Source organism: Mauremys mutica, chromosome 3, assembly GCF_020497125.1.
Source record: "Mauremys mutica isolate MM-2020 ecotype Southern chromosome 3, ASM2049712v1, whole genome shotgun sequence".
In the NCBI taxonomy this organism is placed as follows: domain Eukaryota; kingdom Metazoa; phylum Chordata; order Testudines; family Geoemydidae; genus Mauremys; species Mauremys mutica.
The window spans coordinates 32,852,990-32,876,387 of NC_059074.1; the positions used below are offsets into that span (position 1 = coordinate 32,852,990).

Below are 23,398 nucleotides of genomic sequence, written 5' to 3' on the forward strand. Positions count from 1 at the left end.
AGTCTAGTCTGTGGTAAGTGCAGTAACTGCTTGCAAACAATATGGAAGGGTTCCTTGTCAGTCACTAAACTGTTGCGATCTAAAACGAGTGGATATTTTGGGTGCAGTAGGTGGCTGCTATTACCCAGTTATGTTACTAACAAACCAAAAAAAGCTTTGTTGCTGTCTATACAGCTCAGCTTTCAGAAATTCATACATGCTGTTCTAGAAATCTGCATTTATAAATAATCTTAGCAGTATTTTACATGCAGCAGTAGAACCTCACAGTTACGAACACCAGAGTTACGAACTGACCAGTCAACCGCACACCTCATTTGGAATTGGAAGTATACAATCAGACAGCTGCAATGACACCCCACCACCACCTCTCCCCAAAAAAGGCAAATACAACATATTAGCCATAAACTACTTTTAAAAAAAAAAAATTGACAAGTAACAGGTAAGTAAACTGTTTCTGTGCTTATTTCATTTAAATTAAGATGGTTAAAAGCATCATTTTTCTTCTGCATAGTAAAGTTTCAAAGCTGTATTAAGTCATTGTTCAGTTGTAGACATCTGAAAGAACAATGACATTTTGTTCAGAGTAACAAACAACCTCCATTCCTGAGGTGTTCATAAGTGTGAGGTTCTACTGTGGTTAAGTAACTAAAATGCTGTAACATAGTCTGACGTTCCTTTTTTCCCTAAAGAGTGCTCCAGCTCTTCTAGTTGAATAATAATAATAATAAATAAATAAAATTACTTTACTATTCTTAGCTCCACTGAAATACTTCTACTGCAGGCTGTTTAAAATTCTTAATTTCATTTTGACTTTACCTGCTTGCTTGCAAGCCATTCACATACAGCTCTCATCATTGGACACAGAGCTGGTCACAACTGTGTGATAAGATGTTATTGGTGCTAATTGTGTCCCAAAAGCAGAAGATGGAACTTAAAACAAGATAATCTTGATGAAGTTTCACAGGTGACAGGGGGTTTAATCCTTCAGGCAAGAGAATGGTCATTGAAACAAAAACATGGCCCAGTTACCATATGGCTTTGGCAGAAAACTTGCAGTTTGAATGTCATTTGCTGCCCATAAGCAGAGAAATTTTCAGTAAACCTGGTTGAATTGCTTGATTGTTCTACTGGATACTGTTGAATGACTAAAACTGTGTGGAATTTTCAAAAGTGCTTAAGTGATTTAGGAACACAATTACCAAGTCACTGGAGTGCTTTTGAAGATCCCACAATTCCCCAGACTTGGAGGCCATAGAACTTAATTTCTATATAACTGATTCTAAAATTCTTTATTCATTATAAAGATAAAAGTAGGAGTTGCGGATTGTTTATTTTATGAGTATGGTTAAATGTAGTGTTAAACTTGCATGGCATGCTCAAAGCTCTAGCGCACAAACATTGCTACTTTCGCAATCATCCAGTGCATCTAAATGGCTACAGCTTTCAGGTTTTTAAAAAATGGAATACTTCCAAATGCACTAGGTGCACCCTTCCTTTGAGAAGCAATTAACGTGTGGTGTAGCAGAGTATAAACAACAGTACATGGTGTCTGAGAACCTTTTGATTGCTACTTGTATGCTACTGATATTAGTATTGATTCCTAGCTTTGCTGCTTTTTGTATGGAGAGGAGAAGGAAATGGAGATTTTTCACAATATGGCAGGCTTCTGTGATACCTTGTACCAACTTCAAGGTCTTTAGTACTTCACCCTTCAAGGGACATGACACATTTCTCACAGGGTTCACTGTTTTATGCTTAATTCGTGTACTTTCTGTATTAGATAACACTTTGTATATCAGTTTCTATATCCCCACTTCGTTGGGGCTTTTCATACAACAGGGAAGAGATTTTTAAATTGAAAATAAATTGGTATGGTAATGTGGGGACAGTACTGACACTAAATCTTATTTTAAAAATGGCTAACTTTCAAGATGCTGATGTTGCTTGTTTCATGCTTTATGTATTAAAATCCCTCAAATTGTAGCTGCTTTGCGTCAATCATGCGGTCAGATACTTAATCAGGAAACAGCATTAAAAAAAACCTGTCATCCCACCTCTCAAATCTTGTTGTATGATGGCTGACAAGACTTTCTTACCAGACTAACATGGTGGCTACTAGTTTTTAAAAATGCATCAGGAAGCACAGTCATTTGATCAGGGTTCTGAGGAGAGCCATGAGAGTGATGAAAGGATTAGGGAAAACATGCCTTATGTGATATAGAAAGAGCTCCTTTTCAGCTTAAAGAGAAGGTTAAGGGATGACTTGATCAGATTCTGTAGGTACATATCAAGCTTGTTCCCCATATAATGTTCTCTTCAATCTAGTATACAAAGTTTTAACATGATCCAATGGCTGGAAATTGAAGTTAGACAAATTCAAAATGGAAATGAGGCGTACATTTTTAAGAGTGTGATTTAACTATTGGAACAATTTACCACGGTTCGTGGTGGATTCTTCACCACTGGCAGATTTTTAAAGAGATGGATGATTTTCTAAAATATTCTCTAGTTCATGAGAGATTGTTATGGGGAAAATCTATGGCCTGTGTTAAACAGGAGGGCGGACTGGATCAGTCGTGGGCAAAGCGCAGGCCGCACGCGGCTCGTGAGGGTAATCCGATGGCGGGCCGCCAGACAAGTTGTTTACATTTGCTTGGCCTCCCGCAGCCCCCACTGGCTGCAGTTCGCCGTTCCCGGCCAATGGGAGCTGCAGGAAGCAATGACCAGCATGTCCCTGTGGCCTGCACCACTTCCTGTGGCTCCCATTGACCAGGAAAGGCAAAACGCAGCCACTAGGAGATGCGGGCGGCTGTGCAAAATGTAAACAACCTGTCTGGCAGCTCGCCAGCAGATTACCCTGACAGACTGCAGGTTGCCTATCACTGGACTAGATGATCACAGTGTAGTCCCTTTTGGCCTTGGAATCTATTAATCTAGAAAGGCTATTGGTAACCTCACTTGAGTTGGTAACCGTATATCCACTGTGGCTCTATTTTATTTTAGGGCAGTTTTATTTCACATTGAATAAAATGGCGTACACTACCAACTTTAGGGTTGGGTCTATAGAACTACACTTTCTCATGATGAGAGAATTCAGACATAAATGAACACTAATATCAGATGACAACTTTAACAGTTGAAAGAAACTGTGTGCATTAGGACATCTTGCATTTCCCTAAGCTGCCCAAAACATCATTAGCAAAGGCTAATGTAATCAGGAGTGTGAAGAAGCATGTTTGCAGCCTCTGCCAAGTGTATTTTATGTAGGCATTGGAACTTGTTCACTTGATATTTTTTTTTTTTTTAAATGTGAACGTTTCTTGTGAATACAAAACTGAACTGGTGGTTGCAGTGCTAATTAGCTCTTTAAATCCTGTTTCTCTATATTTTCCATTCTTTACATGGCTGGGTTTTTGTAACAGTAGACTTCAAAAGTCAGATCTGAGCATGAGCTTTATGCAATAACCCATATCTTGTATATTAGAAGCACTGAGGTTTTTTTAATATGCTTACATTTTCAAAATAATGTAATTAGCACTGTTTAATAAAATTTGAGATGATTGCTCTTAGATCCTGAGACATCTGCTGGAGCAGTTACATGGTTATCACAGACCTAAATCTCTTGGTGTGCGGTTTTGTTTTACTTTCTTCATAATCTAAGGCCCCTTAGAAACTGGCATTTTTTTATCTGAATTCTGCTGGAGAGACCCTTGGCTTTTACAGTGGCTTCAGAAATAAACTAAGGTTTAGGTTATTCATTTCAGTAATTCAACAATCAGAGTTCCGTGTTTGATATTAACCTTAATTTATGTTGCCCCGGGATCTTTAGTGAACTGTAAAATTTTGTACTGAAATACATACAATTGTAAATGTAATCCATAGGGTTTGGTGGCTGAATAGAAGAAGTATGGTCTATTGACAGCTGGGATGTTGTCAAAAGCAGTTTGGTTGGAAAGAATAATCACATTAGCTGATTGTTGCCACTAATTTGTTTGTTTTGGTAATGTTGATACTGAGTTTGAGTTAATTGCCCCAAAGACAACTGGTGCATATCTGAGGCAACCTCTGCATGGGTTTACCCTTTGTTCACGATTTGAACCATAAAGAGTAGAAACACAATTATGATGATCCAAAATTTTAGGTTCTATAATGTGATGAAGAATCATGGCATGCACGTAACTCAGTTTCCTATCCTCTGCTTTCAGTGAGAGGTTACTATTTTGGAAAGTAGTATGAATGGGGTAGAAAGGATTGGCAATGCACCTTTAATATACATATGCATTTATACAGTAGGAATCATAAAACTTCATCTTGTGAGAGATCTTTCCTACTTCACGTTGTATGTATAGGTTTCTTACAGGGTGGATTGATTTAAATCGTCATTTTAAATCAGCAACCAGGAAACCTTGATTTAAATCTATTTACACCTCTACCCTATATAATGCTGTCCTCGGGAGCCAAAAAATTGTACCACGTTATAGGTGAAACTGCGTTATATCTAACTTGCTTCGATCCACAAGAGTGCGCAGCCCCTCCCCCGAGCACTGCTTTACCGTGTTATATCCGAATTTGTGTTATATCGGGTCACATTATATTGGGGTAGAGGTGTACTTGTGTTTTGCACTTTTACTTTTTATTAGAGAGAGGCTGATTCTAATTGGTAACCATTAAAAATGTCACTTTGCAACTAAATTTGGTGCTTCTCTTTGCTAACCAGGAGTATACACTATAGGTATACCCATTTATTTAAGAAGTATATAGAATAACATTTTAACTAGGTTAATTTTTGGCTTGCAATTTGTGTCAAGCTCTTTTTGGATGGAAATTCAAAATCCATTAGAAATGCACAAAAACAGCGTTTTTATTATTTATTTAATAAAACTACCTTTAATGTCCTGGGTACACAATCTTTTCAATTTTTTTGTATTTAAAACTTTTTTTATTAAACAAAGGCAGTATTCTGTAATTATTTAATTGAACTGATTGTATCTGATCACCATGTCCTTCAAGACTTTAGAACTAGTAGATCTCATCCTCTCTGTTCTTATGATTGGTAGAAAAAAAACAAGCTTCCCTGCTTTTTTCAACTGAACTGACTGCTTTTTTCTTGACTGCTATGAGCTAGTAATTGAACTAATCTAGATGAGTAGACTGTAATTAAGGGAGAATTCTTTCCTGGGTGCCTAGCTGGTGAGTCTTGCCCACATGCTCAGGGTTTAGCTGATTGCCATATTTGGAGTTGGGAAAAGAATTTTCCTCAAGGGCAGATTGGCAGAGGCCCTGGGGGTTTTCCACCTTCCTCTGCAGCATGGGGCATGGATCACTTGCTGGAGGATTCTCTGCATCTTGAAGTCTTTAAACCATGATTTGAGGACTTCGGTAGCTCAGACACAGGTTAAGAGTTTGATACAGGAGTGGGTGGGTGAGATTCTGTGGCCTGCATTGTGCAGGAGGTCAGACAAGATGATCATTATGGTCCCTTCTGACCTTAAAGTCTGACTCTGAGTCTCCATATGCAGATGGAAGCTCCTGCTGCCAAAAGCCGGTTTAGCGCTTCAGATTCCAATTGGTTAGCCAGTGACTTTTTGAAAACTTGGCAACAACTGTACTTCTGAATAGTAATTTTTTAATTTAATTTAAAATACTTTAGTAGCTATCAGCTTAGTCCTCAACATAAATTTAAAATTTCAAATTTAATTGTAATTAAAAAAATTTAACAACTTTAGAATTCTTTTTAAAAAATGCCTGTATTTAATTTAAATATATATCAATTTTAAAAAAGTCTTAATTTTTTTTGTCATTGATTTTTTTTTGGATTTTTTTTAATCCACCTGGTTTTTTATGGAATTAATTGAAATTTGAATCGGGAAGAACTGACACTGGTGTTGCTCAAGATTGGTGGGGGTTTTTTTTTTCCCAAGGGGTGGGGGGGGATAGGCACAGCATGGGCCAGGGATGCCATTTAGGACGGAGGGTGTTCATGATCTCATCCCAGGGAAGGCATCACAGGCATTAACAGAGTTGGCTCTCGAGCAGCTGGTTCCTGGTAGCAGATTCCAAGGGCTGATGGTGCTGAGCCCCCCCTCCCGCCCCCCGCTTCCCTCCTCCCAGCCCGGCAGGGAGGGGGAACTTGTGCTGCTGATACTGCTGAAATAGGGGTGCCTAGTCTAGATTGCAATGGCAGCTCCCTCCTGCAGAATGGGTTAGCAAGGCTGGATGTGGATTGGGGGATGTACGGCTGAAAAACTTGCTCCTTTCTCTGAAATATGTGAATTGGCATCACTGCTGGCCCTGGAGGAGTCATGTTAAGAGATGAGCCCCAAGGGCGACGTGGGATAAAAATGTTCGGAACCTAACCACTGCTCTAGAAGTTATAAAAACTGAAGATAATTAATTTAGGGTTCTCCACCAAAGGCACTCATTTGGCTAAGTGTACATCTTAAAATAGCATTGGTGAAACAGCAAAACATTCCAGTTTCCATACTGGATCGGAAGCTCACCTGGTCACATATCCTTTTTCCAATACCAGTTTTTCAAAGAAGTTAATAAAATCTATCATGGAAAATAGTTCATAGGAACAATTCCTTCATGATCCCATGAGTGGTTAGCATATGCCTGAAATATGAGGGTTTATATATTTTAAATTCTACTGTCTATTGTAACTGCATGTTATTCATTTGCTACGTTTCCTCCTTTTTAATGTTGCCTAGACTTTTTCCATATACCTTTTGCTATTGCATGCACCCATCTCTGCAGAATTGTATCCAAAATTTTTGTCTTTCCTAATATAGAAGTCTTTCCATGTCTCTGAACACGTTCTGTCTGTCTCCTTGAGAAGGCATGGCCAGAGTAAAGTGTTCCATTTTGGAGTATACTAATAACATAATGAAATTATAATTTCAGTGAATCCTAATCCATTCTTTAGACATTTTAATGTTTGCTTCAGTGACATCAAATGGTCTACCTGAATTGTTTGTTTACTAACAATATCTGAGTTGTAAAAATTTTTCCTTCCAGTGTGCATTGCTTTCCTTTTTCAATACTGAATTTCATATACCTATGTGCCCTCCATTCGCCTGCCCGTTAGGGCTCTTGAGTACCTCAGGGCTTGTCTACATTTGAAATGCTGCAGAGGTACATCTGTGCTGCTATAGTGCTTCACCTCCTTCAGAGGCGGTAGTTAGATCAGTGGAAGAATTCTTTTGTCTACATAGCGCTGTGTTCACTGGGGGTTAGGTCAACTTAACCTTGCCGCTCAGAAGTGTGGAGTTTTCACACCCTTGACGATGTAGCTGAGTTAACTTAACTTTGAGTGTAAACCAGGCCTCAGTCTTTAGTTTTGACTTAAATTTTGCCATCTCATTGCCCCATTTGTCCTTTCTAGGTCATTAGTGAATATTTTCAACCCTGATAATAAAGGACTGTGCAGTATCATGTCAAACTTACCATTTATTCTTATTTTGTCTTTGCCAGTTTCTGATCAATGAAAGAAGTTTACCTTTGATCCAGTGATTATGTGGTTTCCTTAAGACTTGTGATGGCCTTTAGGGTTCTAAAGTGCCTCACAAACAATTCTGTCCATTTATGAATTGCCTATAATATTAAATCTCCATTTCAAGATTATTGTGCCTCTGATCTTTAACCATCTGTAACTCTGCTACTTAATTCAGATGCTTATACTTAAACATACTGACTGGCACAAGCTTTTTTTCTCTGCTAACGGGCAGGCTATCCACCAGCTGAAGTGAAGAGCTGCCATTTTGAGGCAACTTAAGTTCCATGGATTTAGGAAAAACTTGTAAACTATAAGGATAGTTAAGGAGCCTGGAATAGGCTTCCAAAGAAGGTTGTGGAATCCCTATTATTGGTAGGGCCCTACCCAATTCACAGCCATGAAAAACTTGTCACAAGACCCTGAAATCTGGTCTCCCCCTGTGAACTCTGGTCTTTTGTGTGTTTTTACCCTATACTGTATAGATTTCACTGGGAAGGCCAGCGTTTCAAATTGGGAGTCCTGACCCAAAAGGGAGTTGCAGGGGGGCCACAAGGTTATTTTCAGGGAGGTAACAGTATTGCCACTCTGACTTCTGCGCTGCCTTCAGAGCTGGGTGGCTAAAGATGGGTGGCTGTTGGCCAAGCGTCTAGTTCTGAAAGCAGCATCCTGGAAGTAGCAGTGCAGAAGTAAGGGTAGCAATACAATACCATGCCATCCCTACCTCTGCGCTGCTGCTAGAGGTGGCTCTGCCTTCAGAGCTGGGATCCCAGCCAGCAGCTGCTGTTCTCCAGCTGCCCAGCTCTGAGGGCAACGCCACCATCAGCGGCAGCGCAGAAGTAAGGGTAGCAGAACCGCAACCACCTCTACAATAACCTTGTGGGAACCACTTCCCCACCCCACCCCACCCACACAAAACTCTCCTTTTTGGTCAGGACCCTACAATTACAACATTGTGAAATTTCAGATTTAAATAGCTGACATGAAAATTTATGACTTTTAAAATCCCATGACCCTGAAGTTGACCAAAATGGATCGTGAATTTGGTAAGGCCCTAGTAATTGGAGGTCTTTAAGAACAGTTTAGACAAACACCTATCAGATTATCTTGGTATGCAGTAACTCCTCACTTAATGTCGTCCCGTTTCGTTGTTACATCACTGATCTATTAGAGAGCGTACTCATTTAAAGTTGCGCAATGTTTGCTTTTAATGTTTGGCCATGGGGGCTTGGAACCAGGGTGGGCCGTCAGCTCCCCTCCACCACCCCCAGTGCCTCCCGCTCGCCGGCAGCCCAGCAGATCAGCAACTCCCTGCTTCCTTCCCATGCCTCCTGCCTGCAGCAGTCATCTATTTTGCGGGGTTCAGGAGGCTCTGGGGGGAGGAGCGAGGACGCAGCACACAGCCTGTTCCCTCTCCCCCCAGAGCCTCCTGAATGCCCCGAAATAGCAGATTGTTGCGGGCGGGAGGTGTGGGGAAGGATGTGGGAGGCTGCTCGCCTCCCACCCGCAGCAATCAGCTGCCCCCCAGCACTTTGGAAAGAACAGCAAGAGGAGTAGCCAGATGCTCACCCTCTTTCACCCTCTGATTCCACCACCTCAACCAAGCTTCACAATCATTATTGCTGAGTACAGTATTACATTGTTTAAAATTGTTTATATACCTATACAATATAAGTTTTAATGTCGCTTGTCTGGCAAAAAAAAATTCCCTGGAAACTAAACACCTGCGCGCCGCCCCCCCCCCCCCACATTAATTCTTATGGAGAAATTGGATTCACTTAAAGTCATATTTTTCAAGAATATAACTATAACGTTAAGTGAGGAGTTACTGCACTTGGTTCCAGGGTGGATAAAAATAATTTTTTTTGACATTCTAAAAGTACCATTTTAAAATTTAAATCAGATTTTTTAAATTTATTTTTTCTTTTTAAAAAATCTGTTTAAAATGAAATCTGAATGTAATACAAAATGTGTAAGGCCTAAATTTCTAATCCCTTAAAACATTTAAATAAAAATAAATATGCTGAATTCATGAGCTTCGATCAAAAACTTTTGAGTTCAAGTCTGCTTTTCTATATATAGAGAGTGGAGGGGAAGGACATCAAACTTTTGAGTTCATGTTTTATAAATTTGGCACAATAGGTCTGAGTAAGTAACTCAGGAGACTCTTATTTTACAAGAGACTTAAGCAAGTAGGAATTTAAGATCTCTTTCACTTAGACATATTTGAAACTTCTCCCAGGCTGACCTGAAATTAGTTTAATTCACTAACTCTACAGTTCATTCTTCTGTTTAATAAATCGTTTAGTTATAAATAGAACAGGAGTACTTGTTAGTCTCTAAGGTGCCACAAATTTATTGGAGCATAATAATATTCTCAAATAAATTTGTTAGTCTCTAAGGTGCCACAAGTATTCCTGTTCTTTTTGTGGCTACAGACTAACACGGCTGCTACTCTGAAACCTTAGTTTTAAATGTGAAACATGTCTTGATAAGAGAAGACTTGCATCATAGGCTGGACTAGAGGACTTCCCTGAGGTCCCTTCCAGCTCTACATTTCTATGATTCTGTGACTTAGAACTATGCCATTAGCTATTAACACCATTTTAATCTACTTATTAAAAAAACTAACATCGTGCCTGGTGTCAGGGTGTCTCCACTACAATTAATTTTCATAAACTAAGATGGTGTCTTCCTGTGGGCCTTTCCTATTAAGGAAAAAAACAGTTTCCTCAGGAGTTTCACTTGAATCACCACTTCTGCAAATGTTGGTGAGACCCTATTGTAGAATTCTTGTATACATAAAGAAATTTACTTAGTAAATTTACTTAGAAATGTACTTAGTCCTTAGCCAATCCTAAGCATTGGCTGCCAGTTCTTAAAACTATGTAGGCAAGCATTCAGAATCAAAATGGAAAAAGCAGATTAGGTCATTCCACTATTATTGGAAAGGAATTAAATGGAAAATCACTTTACTTGATCCCTAAATTACTTATGGCATCTGGGGATAAAAGCCTAGTGTCTTAAATAGCTTGTTATCCAGTCCCCTCTTAATGTCTTCAAACAGTAAACTGATGCACAAAAGTTGGATCTAGAAGAATGGTCTTACATAACAGAATTCCAGAAGAGGCAACAGACTAGGGCCAGGGAATTCTTTTTTTCTTTACTGAGGAAAAAAGTGACCACTAAAATGTATCAGCCTGAAATAGGCAATTGGTGTTCAGATGTTTGGCAGGTGGACAGAAAAATGCAGTCATCCATGAATACAAGCATAACTACAAGTGTTCTAAAGCCACACTGATCAGTGTGCTGTGAAACTAAAGCAACTTAGTATCAACAGTAGTTAAAAAGGCATTGTCACTGAAGCTAATTTTGAGTGGATGAGTTGGTCTAAGACAGGGGTGGTCAAACTTTTTGGCCTGAGGGCCACATCGGGGAATAGAAATTGTATGGCAGGCCATGAATGCTCACAAAATTGGGGTTGGACTGCTGGTTGAGGGTGCGGGCTCTGTGGTGGGGCTGGGGATGAGGAGGATGGGGTGTAGGAGGGTGCTCTGGGCTGGGACCGAGGGGTTCGGAGAGCGGGAGAGGGATCAGGAGTGCGGGAAGGGGTGCAGGCTCTGGGGTGGGGCTGGGGATGAGAGGTTTGGGGTGCAGGAGGGTGCTCCATGCTGGGATCGAGGGGTTTGGAGAGCGGGAGGGGGATCAGGGCTGGGGCAGGGTGTTGGGGAGAGGCTCTGGGGTGCAGGTTCCGAGCGGCACTTACCTCAAGCAGCTCCCAGGAGCAGTGGCATGTCCCTTCTCCAGCTCCTACGCATGGAGCGGCCCCTGACCGTCGGAGCGGGGCAATGCAGCTGCTTCCCAGAGATGTGTGGTGCGGCCCCCGACTCTGTGCCCCATCTGGAGCAGGGCTGAGCTGTCTGGTGTGGCCCCTGCCCCAGCTGGAGTGGAGATTGGGAAACCTGCATCATGTGACGCTGTTCCTGTCCCCATGATGAGACATTGCAAACTCTTCCCAAAGCACCCTGTGGCCAGTTGCACAGTGGGATAGCTACCACAATGCTCTGCTGTCTTTGCTGTTGCAAGGACTGCTAATGTGGATGTGCTCCAGCGTCACAAGGAGCACAGTGTGGACACGCAACAGCGGTTTAATTCTAGCGTTTTAATAAGTGTTATAACTTGTGGTGCAGAAACTTGCCAGTGTAGACATACCCTAAGTAAAATACTTACAACAGCTCCTGTAGTGTCACTTTGTACTGCAAGAGGTGGAAAATAGTTTTTTGGTGTATATTTGTATATATGGTTGCTAACTGTTCCTAAATACTTTCTCAGCACTATTTGTTCAGTCATAAGTAGCATCTTTTGATGACTGAATGGCAATGTTCTTGGGAACCTAGAAGTATTCAAATGTTCTTTATTTTTAAGTAGTTAGGAGAACATGCTGAAGAAAATAGTATTAAAACTGAAGATCTGTGGGTAAAGCTGTTTGTAGAAATTAAGTTCATTTCTCCCACATACTGCAGAAAGATTAGCTTTCCTTCAAGAGTTTAATGTTGGCTCCTGTTCAGACATCTAAGAACTTGGTTAAGTGAATCCTAGCTGGGAATTGCAACTAAATTTGTCTTGGTTTTAACATAAGATCACTAAAATCTGTTACTTCTACTCAGGCTGGAAAAGATTGCAGAAATTGAGCTCTTGCCTTTGAGCAGTATCGGCATTGACAACTTGATCAGTATCCTAATTCTCTCGCTGACTAGGCTGATCCTATTGAACTCTTTTTCTGAAGCTCAAATGATAAAAGACCTATCTTGTCTGCCATGGTATAAAAACTAGTGTTTCTGATTTACCTATATCAGATTTACTGGATTTCAAGCTTTAGTAGTCTTGAAGTGCTTTCTACAAAATCAAATTAATACTGTTAAGATGCTGTTCCTTACAAATCAAAGTCAAACTTTGAGGTGTTGGTGGTAATATCTGAGTCAGTGCAAGAAACTTAAATGGCACTTCAACTCAAGTGTTTAAGCAGTTTGGCCTAAGAATTGAGATTTACTATAACCTGAACTTCATTCAGAGGGTAACTTTTATTATAGCAGGAATTCTGAACATTAACACACTTCTTATTGCTTGAAACTAAATACTGACTCAACCGGCTCCTTTTTCAAAGTAGCATTTTTTGGTTGCATGATGTTGCTTAACCATCTGTGCCTAATTATAAAAGCAAGATTACTCAACATATTTTGGGTGGTACAAAAATAAGAACTTTCAGCTATTCTGAGTTGAGCAGGTAAATACAAAACGTTAGTTTGTATTACCTTGCTTTTAACTACCTTGAAACCAAATAACTCAAGTACTGGTAGTAGAATCTGTGTGGTTCTATTATGTGCAATCTTCTGAATGTTTCTGTAGCATCCTGAACTTTTGAAAATGAAAGTACACAATGTGAAATTAACATTTTCAAAGGGGCCTAAGAGTTAAGCACCCAATTCCCTTAGGCTGACTTGAAAATTGCAGCCTTAATATTCTTGGATTAATGTGGTCAGCAAATAGTCGTCAAAGCTGACTTCATATTATTCCTCTTGTGGGACTCCTTGAATTAAAATAGTTTTGTTCTCAAACACTCAAAATTAGTGGCCAAGGTAGAAAGAGGGTAAACACAGAAGATGACATAGGTATACATTGAATTACTTTTATAGTTGGAGAACTGCACTTTCAGGTACAAGAATCTTGGTAGCAGAAAGCTTTACTAGAGAGATTGAAGGAGGAAAAAACAAATGGCCAGAGTTGCACTATCGTATTTCTCCCTTTTGCTTACATTCTGTTCACCTAAACTCAATGTGGAATGTAAATGTGTAGTTAGTCAGTGCAGTGGTTCTCAACCAGGGGTATGTGTACACAGAGGTCTTCCAGGGGATACATCACTTCATCTGGATATTCGCCTAGTTTTACAACAGGCTACATAAAATGCACTAGCGAAGTCAGTAAAAACTAAAATTTCATACAGACAATTGAGAAAGTAAGCAATTTTTCAGTAATAGTGTGCTGTCATACTTTTTTGTATTTTTTAAGCAAGTAGTTTTTAAGTGAGATGAAACTTGGGGTATGCAAGACAAATCAGACTCCTGGAAGGGGTACAGTAGTCTGCAAAGGTTGAAAACTACTAAGTTAGCGTATGAGCTAACAAAGGACTAAAGTTCAGGCATACAGCTGAGTAGCCTTAAAATGGGCTTGAGTACTGAAAGGAAGCAACGGCACATCCCCCTTCGATCTCCTACACGTAAGGGCACGCAGGGGCCTCCTTCTGTCACTTCAAACATAAGCTACCTGTTTTCACTTTGAAGATGCTGCAGAGCCTACCCTACTTTCTATCAGGATGCTGATTCTCACATTCAGTTGGCCTATGATGGTAGCCTCCATCCCTCACTTGTTAAATTTTGAAACAAGAGCCTTCGTGTGGAGAAATTGGAGAGGGTCCAGAGAAGAGCAACAAGAATGATTAATGGTCTTGAGAACATGACCTACAAAGGAAGGCTGAAAGAATTGGGTTTGTTTAGTTTGGAAAAGAGAAGACTGAAAGAGGACATGATAGCAGTTTTCAGGTGTCTAGGGTGTCATCAGGAGGAGGGAGAAAACTTGTTCACCTTTGCTGCTTGTTCTATCCTTAGAGGCTATGGGCTTAAACTGCAGCAAGGGAGGTTTAGGTTGGACATTAGGAAAAAGTTCCTAACTGTCAAAGTGGTTAAACACTGGAATAAATTGCCTAGGGAGGTTGTGGAATCTCCATCTCCGGAGATATTTAAGAGTAGGTTAGATAAATGTCTATCAGGGATGGTCTAGACAGTATTTGGTCCTGCCATGAGGGCAGGGGACTGGACTCGATGACCTCTCGAGGTCCCTTCCAGTCCTAGAGTCTGTGAATGTTTTCTCCCATGCTGCCCCTCATGCTTGGGAGGAGTGCCTTGTAAACATCCACAAACATGATTATCCTCCTTCAAAACCCTTAATACTTTCCTTTTCCTGTGATTCCTACGAAAAACTTGATAATTCTTAGGCTGCTGGTGTGCTGAGACCAGTGCCAATCACGCAAACCAGCTTTCTCATTGTTTCCTTGTATACTGCCTGTCACAGCTTCCAGCTGATTGCCTCTTTGTGATCACTCACTCTGGGTATTTTAAAGCTTCCAGAGCCTGAGGGCATATCTACACTTACGCTGTAGCAGCACAGTGGCACTGCTGTGGTGCTTCAGTGAAGATGCTTCCTATTCTGACTGGAGGGGTTTTCCTATCAGCGTAGGTAATCCACCTCCCTAAAAGGCAGTAGCTAGGTCAACGGGAGAATTCTTCCATCAGCCTACCACTGTCTACACCAGGGGTTAGGTTGGTTTAACTGCATTGCTCAGGGTAGTGGATTTTTCACACCCCTGCGCGATGTAGTTATACCGACCTAATTTCTTAGTGTAGACCAGCCCTGAATGAAGCCTAACCATCCCCTCAGTCATGGGATCCCTGGACACTCTAAGCACACGCTGTCTTCTCTGTCACCTCCTCCTGAAAGCTAGAACCTGCTGTCCAGTTGCCCAGCTCAGTGCTCACCCTTCAGATTTCCCCCAGAGCTTAAATACCCCCTCTCCCAGAACTCCACTTAAAGTTGTGAGCTTTCTGGATTACCTCTTCAAGGGAGGAAGTGTTAGGTGTAGACAGTTAACACATACAGACCCTTTGCAACTATTCTGACAGCATTGTTCTTTGCTTTAATCACGTACGGCACAAGAGAGTTTGGATCCTCTAGAACACAACATCCTAACTGCAGTGCCCCTCACTAGCTCACCCTTCTCTTGGAAATCCCTGGAAATCACTTATGTTCAGGAAGGTAGGCAGCACAATGTGGTTCTGGTCCATAATTAGTGCTTCTAGGCTCTACAGTTGTCCTAATAAATCAGCATTCTGCAGAGTAGAACAAAGCTGTGCTTGAGTAATGACAGATACATGGAATGCTTTCCTATCTCCACGGGCGTTTGGCATTCTGCATTATATCACCATCATTCATAGGCTTTAAAGTCAAAAGGGATTATTATCATGACCATCTATTCAATTCCGTATTTACATTGATTAGTTAATGGATAAGCTTGAGGAGGCAGTTGTCAGTGGCCTTGAGCTGAACAACATTCTGCTTCAAGATCTTGAATACATTGACATTGTCTTGTTGGCTCAGCTTGGTGAATTGCACTCACTGATGGCTGATACATTTGAGCAAGAAGCAGTGCACATTGGTTTGATTAGTCCAGATAAAACTAACTCCTTGGCCATTGCCATCAATCTGCTTGCAGCTCCAGATTACAGCGGTCCTAGTATTACTGGGTCTGGATGGTATGTTGAGCAGATGTCAACTGTCAAATATTTGGGAGGCACTGTAAATGGTTCTGGAGGATACTCAAAAGATGTGGACACTTGTGTAGCAGTATAGACTCATAGACTTTAAGGTCAAAAGGGACCATTATGATCATCTAGTCTGACCTCCTGCACAATGCACGCCACACAATCTCACCCATCCACTTCTATAACAAACCCCTAGCCTATGTCTGAGTTATTGAAGTCCTCAAATTGTGGTTTGAAGACCTCAAACTGCAGAGAATCCACCGCTGCTACACTTTTTTGGTGGGCTCTTTGGCCTCTGTGAGGATGTTGTGACATGAAGCTCGCCACAGAACTGTGGCTCTGTAGAACCAGAGTTGTACCAACCCTGTTGTATGGAAGTGAAATGTGGATGCTGAGAGAGGCTGAAACACACCAGGATTGATGTTTTCAATTCTCATCTTCATCAGCTGCTCCTTATGAAGTGGCAGGATGAGATCAGAAATGAGGATATTTAAAGCTGAACCCAGCAGCTGTCTCCATCAGCACTGGTTCAGTTTTGTTGGCTTTCTTGGCATGGACATACTGAAGACTAAGTGTGTCTTACCAAAGAATGCCGCTACACAGTCAGCAATTACATGGGTGCCGAAAGCTTGAGGCACAATATGATTGCCAGTGATGGACCTGATGTGAATATCCAGCCAGACTACCTTAAGGACCTAGCCAGAAATTTGATCCAGGTGACACTTGATCTGCAAGGAGGCCACATCCATTTAGAATTTACAGTAAGAACTTGTCTAAACAGGGGAAGTAGGAAGTTTTTGGTTTGGAACAGAATATTTTTGTGCTTGAAGTTGACTCATTTTGGTGCCTTAATTATTCTAGCACACTTGCTCCTATGTTTGAGTATAGGGTTAGAAGTTGGAGAATCAAAATTCTGTTCTTGCTTCTGACAGACTTCCTTGGTGATTTTGGCAAACTTCTCACTTTATAAAAATGAGACACGTGTATCATGGAGGGGTATTACAAGTTTTGATTAAAACTTGTAAAGTGTGGAGGTCCTTGATAGATAATTTGTTTTATGATTACATATTAGTGATGGTAAACTTGCTTTCCCACTCCTTAAACTTGTTGTGTAAACTATTTCTCCTTGGCCATTGCGTAGACATGACTGACATCAAATGTGTGTTTACATAAACTATTTTAACATAAAATATATTATGCACACTGCAAGTGAGTTTCCTGAATCTTTTGTCTTCATTACATAAAGTTAATTGTAAATGTCACAAGTTGTGGCGAGAAGAGAAGGAATCATTCATGCCATCTGTATTCAAGATTACTGCTCACTTCACAAGTGACAACGTACATAAAATCAGTTATTTGTAGGACATTAAATGTTTTATGGAATGGTAAGTATATCCAAGTGGATGGAAGAGAAGAATAGGTGTCAGACTTTTTCTGCTCTTGGCTCTTTTACTGACTTACTGTGGTTTTTGGAGCAAGTCACTGAACTCTCCACTTCTGTATCACCACCTAAGGGTAGGCGGGCAGGGAGGGGAGAGATGACACCCTTTTCTCTGAGCTCCATAGATGAAAAGTAACTAGAACACATCATATATCTTAGTTTATTTCAAATCTACAAGTCTTTCTATATTGTGTATAGTATATTAATACTAGCTAAGACCCAACATTTGTTCAACAGACATACCTAAATTGTTAGCATCAGTCCATCTTCTGAGCATGCTTTAGAAATCTGCAATAACTTAATACCTTTACCACATGTATTTAGTTTTGGAATGTGCCAAGAATGGTAAAGAAAAATCACTTTTGTACAGTATATTAGATTAGCTAAATTCCCTAGAGGCTTCATTTACTTCATATAGTTTCAGTAGCTTCAGTGTTGCTGTTTTCTTGACACTCTTCAGTTTGCAAGTAGAATAGGTAAACTTCTGTCAGTGTTATGTGGTTTGTCTTTCTCTTTTTGTAGATAGCTGTTCAAGTATTTCTGTAACATTGTGTGGTACTAAAAGTTTGCAATAAATCTTCAGTTTATAGAAAGCATAAGCCAATTTAACTGATGAAATGAGATCCTTTCCTAAACCCGTTCCACTAATATAGCTTCACTTGCTGAAATAACTAACACTTCCTAAAGTTGACATCAGTGATTTTGGAGGGGAGGGGGAATGGAAAGTCTGATATTGTTACAAACCAAAAAATGACATGCTTTGACAAATCTTTGTTTTACAGAAAACCTTCTGTGTGAGATTTTCACTTCTTGAGTGTTAGCTCCTTAGACTGGCAGATCCCACCTACTTCTAAGGCTTTTTGTCAGAGGAGGGTAGACCATGAGCCAGGCTATTGCAGGCCGCATCTTCCCAAGCAAAATTCTGTCCTCTGAATGTTCTGTCAGTTCCTCCCTGACTGTTTGAAGGAGGCTGAAAAAGTTTGCATGTCAGTTGTAGCTTAAGTTCTCCCAAATACCAACAATAGCTCATCTTGACACTACCTTCCAATCCAGTTGTACTATGTGTACATTTCTGTGGTGTTCTGACTCCTGGTTTCCAGAGTGCTAATGGCTTTTATGCCCAGCATTGACCTCTGTCCTTGTCTCTTGATTTTTCTCTGCATCTTGATTCTTAGATGTTTATCTCACTACCATGTTGTGCTTTATAACACAGTAGTATATGTGAATAGTTCATATTCATTCCTGTGTGCATTATTTGGCACTTCTCAGGCTATGTCTACACTGCACTTTCATCAGTAAAACTTTTGTCACTCGGGTGTGAAAAAACACTCCCCTGACAGACACAAGTTTTCCTGACAAGAAGTGCTGTTGTGGAAAGAGCTTTTTCGGCGGGAGACACTCTCCCACCAACAAAGCTACCACTCCTCGTTGGGAGAGCGGGGGTGTCTTGTCGGCAGGAAAGCTCTCTCCTGCTGACAAAAAGCTGCTATACTGCATGCCTTATAGCGGCAAGACTTAAGCAGCATGGCTATGCTGCTGTAAGCTGCGCAATATAGACATAGCCTCAATACAGAACTCAGTCTTTCATCATGCTATGCCTTTGGCTACCGTGGCCTGGTCCCTGACCCTCTGAATTCTTCAGTCTTTAAATTTGAGGGTAAATCTTGTCACGCTGATTGTATTCAGTTCCTGATCTGAAAGAGGCAGAGAACAGCGACGCAGCGAAGTTTCAATGTAGTCTTAGTATGGAACCTTGGGGTACTCCACTGATAAGATGTTACTATACTGAAAATTTAATATTTATTCCAACTTGTTCTTGCCTCTTAGCCAGTTTCTAGTCCATTACTGTATTTTCCCTTTCTGGGGAGAGGAAGTCCTAAGAGCTCTTGCTTTGTGGTCTGGGAGGATGCTGGAGGCTGGGTACACATCCTTTACTCCCTTTTAGATTATAATGCTCAATATGAGTGTTACACAACTCCTGTAATATACGGATGATAATACTTGGTGATAACTGCCATTGGTGAGCTGCACTGAAAGAAGCTTGTGTCTCAATAAATACAAGTTTTGTGGAGATCTGTTTTCACCAAATCAGGAAAATATCAGTCTACACGCTTCTCTAAACAAACCTATATTCATGGAGTGTTTTCAAAGCAGCAGCTTAAATATGGTTAATAGCATTCCAGAAAAGCTCTTCTAGAGTACATCTTTAAGAGCAAGTAATCCAAAAAGTGGCTTTTTGTTTCTCACAAGCTGTTATGTTGAACAACCCTGCATTATACAGCTAACTTGGCAGCAGTGGTAGTTCACCAAACATTGAATGTGGTGAGCTTCTCTGAATTCTACAATATCTTTTTTTGATCGACTTTGCCAATTGGGCAAAAAATACGTTTTAATCTTATTGCTAACATACTTTATTGAGCAACTGTAGTGTAAACTTCATACTTGTAGCTACTTCATGGGTTTGGATTTAATATAAACTGCCTACTTAGTAATTGAAATTTAATAAACTAGCTATAATTTGCAAGCTTAATGGATGCTTTCTGCTAATCTGACCTGTTAGTCCTCAGAGCAATTGATTAAGGATCTCAAATGCTTGGTGGAAAGATGAATTAGTTTTAAATTATTGTCTGATATTGCAGAGTTGCGTATTAGTATTCCCTTGGGGTATTGTGAAGGTGGTATCATGAAGATGGTGGGTAAAATGAGACTCTCACGTAGTAATTGGTAGATACTACCAATTTAGCATCATTTGGGGAAGAATAACAGTGTTTAATTCCACCACCATTTCTGCCCTTTAGCCATTACATTTGCCAGTTACTCATTGTAAATATTGCAATGAAGCATGCAAATTATTTCAGAAATAATTGAAAACTCTGTCTCTGATGTGGAGAAGGATGAAATAAAGCCATCTATGATCCTGCTGCTTTGGGTGTAGTTCACAGAGAAATCCGGTGTTCATCACTGAAATGCCGTGCTGCTGTCATGTTGCTGGGGATGATGGCATGATGAGCCAATAGCTTGGGTCTCTTTGGGGGTGGAGGGACTTTTCCAGAGTGGATTATATATGAGGCATCTGTGTTTTGAGTGACTGGCCATAGATTCTGTGGTAAGGTCCCTAGTTTCTGCAGCCTCCAAAACAGCAGTGTCAGCTCATGTAATGTGTGGAAAGATAAATTGTTTCAGGGGTCCTGAGTTTGGGGAACATATGGTGGTAGTCCTGTGCAGCTAGCAGTAAAACATGAATTTCTAAAAATTATAGAAGTTTTTTCTAACACACAAGGTGCTGCACCCAATACAAGGTAAGAATATTGGAAAGGATAGTGGATCAGACTAATGGTTCATATAACCCAGTTTCTGGTCTTCCGACAGCGAGCAATGCCAGATCCTTCAGCGGGAATAAACAGAACTGGACAATTGAGTGATCCATCCTCTGTTGTTCAGTCGCATCTTGCAGTCAGAGGCTTATGGAAACTCAAGAGCATGGGGTTGCATCACTGACCATTTTGGCTAATAGTTATTGTTGGACCTATCCTCCATTAACTTATCTAATACCCAGTTATTATTTTGGCCTTCACAACATCCCTTAGCAGCGAGGTCCACAGATTGACTGTATTGTGTGAAGTACTTCCTTATGATGATTTTAAACCTGCTGCCTATTAATTTCATTGGATGACCTCTGGTTCTTGTATTGTGAATGGGTAAATAACACTTCCTTATTCACTTTCTCCATACCATTCATGTTTTTCTAGACCTCTATCTTATTCCCTCTTAAGTGTCTGCTTTCCAGGCTGAATATAGCCCCAGTCTTTTTAATCTCTCCTCATAGGTAAAGTGTACCAAATCCTTAATTTTTGTTGCCCTTCTGTGTATTGTTTCCCATTCTAATGGATGATGATATCAAGAGGACGAACTAGTATCCAGTCTATTAGTAACGAAGGAGGATGTTTAGATATCTACTAGGGATAAACATTTTAAAATTGGCAGGCTTGAATAACATGCACCCACAAGACCTAAAGGAGTTAGCTGAGGGGAATTAACAGCTCTTACTTTTTAATAAATCTTGGAATACCAGGGAAGTTCTGGAAGAGTGCTAAGATTGTACTAATATTAAGAGGTTAAGCCAAGTTACCTAGGAAGTATAAACTGGTTAACATGACATCAGTTCTGAGCAGAATAATGGGAAAAGCTAATCAAGAGTTCAGTTGATTGTTGACTGGAATTACATTCCTATTCTCTTAGTTTTATGGAAAATTGATTTTGTCAAACCTGCTTTCATTCTTTGGAATTACAAGTTCCGGTTGATTAGGCAATTGTGTAAATGTAATAAACTTAGTTTTTGTTAGGAGTTTGACTTGGTAAAGCATAACATTCTGATTAAAAAAATTAGCACTAGGCAATGTCAACAGAGCACATCTTAAATGAATTAAGAGTTGGTAACTGACAGACTTTAAAAAATAGTCAACAGGGAAATCATCAGATCAGGTCTGTTTCCAGTGAGGTTCGATGGTGCTATTCAAAATTTTCATTAGTGATCGGGAAGTAAATATAAAATCACCGCTGATCAAATCTGAGGATGGCATGCAGATTTGAGTAGTAAGTGACAGAGCAAACAGATCTGGATCACTTGGTAAACTGGGCTCATGCAAATTAAATGTTTTAATACAGCCAAATGTATTGGACAAGCAACTCAACATGAACTACCAATGCAGTGCTGTGGAAAAAAGGGCTAATATGGCTCTTGAATGTGTAAACGGGAGTAGTAAATAGGACTGGGGAGATGATTTTTACTTCTATGGCACTAGAGAAGCAGATATTGGAATACTATGTACAGTTCTAGTGTCCACTTTTTAAAAAAGATTTTGGGGGCAGAAACCCAGAAAAATGGTTTTTGAGGGCTGGAGAAAATGCCTTGCAATGAACTTAAGAAATTCAGTCTCTTCAGTTTATCAAAAAGATTGAGGTGGCTTGATTATAGTGTACCTGGGGAGTGGGCAGGAGATGAGATATGGGTACTAAAGGGATCTTTAGTCTACCAGGGAAAGATATAACAAGAACTAATGGCTGGAAGTTGAAGCTAGACCTAATGTGTGCATTGCTTTTAATTTTGAATTTAACAATGAGGGTGATTAGCCATTGGAATAGTGGTGGGTTCTCCATCTCTTAGTCTTCAGATCAAGACTGGATGCCATTCTGGAAGATTTGCTTTAGCCAACCACATGTTGTGTTCAGTATGATGAAATTTAGTGGCGTCTTGTGTGCAAGAGGTCAGACAGACCTTATGGTACCTTCCGGCCTTAAATTATATGAATCAATAAATGTCATCTACAAATGAAGTGTGCATGATGCACATGTACACTTGAACTTTTGGCCTGTAAATTGCCCCACTGTTTCAGTTAATCCCCTGTTGAGATTGCTGGGATGGTTCATGTTTCTGAGCTGCTTCAGGTTTATACAGCATTCTCCGGGCTCAGACATATGTTCATATTTAAAGGTTATATTTATACCAATGAGGCCTAGAAACTGTTTTCTGTGGGATGCAAGCTTTCATTTGAATCTGGATGTCATGCTTGCTGGATAGCTACAACAAATTGTCAGACAAGTTTATACTCCACACCTAAATGTTCAGTCATAATTGACTAATGAATATCACTTAAGAAAACAATAAATAAAATCCTGCTCGCAGGTCTTGGCCATAAAGTGGAAAATAAAAATTCCCTCTTTTTAGAGGCTTGAATTTCTGATGCATTGTGGGTTTTTTGCCCTCTTTCCCCTCTCCCTCCCCCCCCAGTGAAATAGACTGGTCTCAGACTAATCTTCAGTAAAAATTATTTTCTATTGGAATACATGGATTCTTCCTTAGTGCATAAGCATATATTCAGGCTTGCTTTTTTCTGTTAGATTTTGCCCTTTTCTAACTTTTTTCTAACTGTCACTCTTTCTTTCCACAATGTTTTAGACAGCTCACCGAACTGGAGCCTTTAAAACGTTCTAGGCTTTTTAGTGTTCACTATACAAATAGTCTAATTCATTAAGTGAATATACATTTTGTCTAAAAGACATTGTTAAATAATTTCTAAATACTTTGCAGATTTT

At 40.1% G+C, this 23,398-nt stretch overlaps 1 protein-coding gene across 3 annotated transcripts in view; it reads left to right on the top strand.

The window, feature by feature from the left end:
• Window positions 1–23,398, top strand: part of YWHAQ (tyrosine 3-monooxygenase/tryptophan 5-monooxygenase activation protein theta) — a 44,159-nt gene that overhangs the window by 11,810 nt on the left and 8,951 nt on the right. The window lies entirely within an intron of this gene.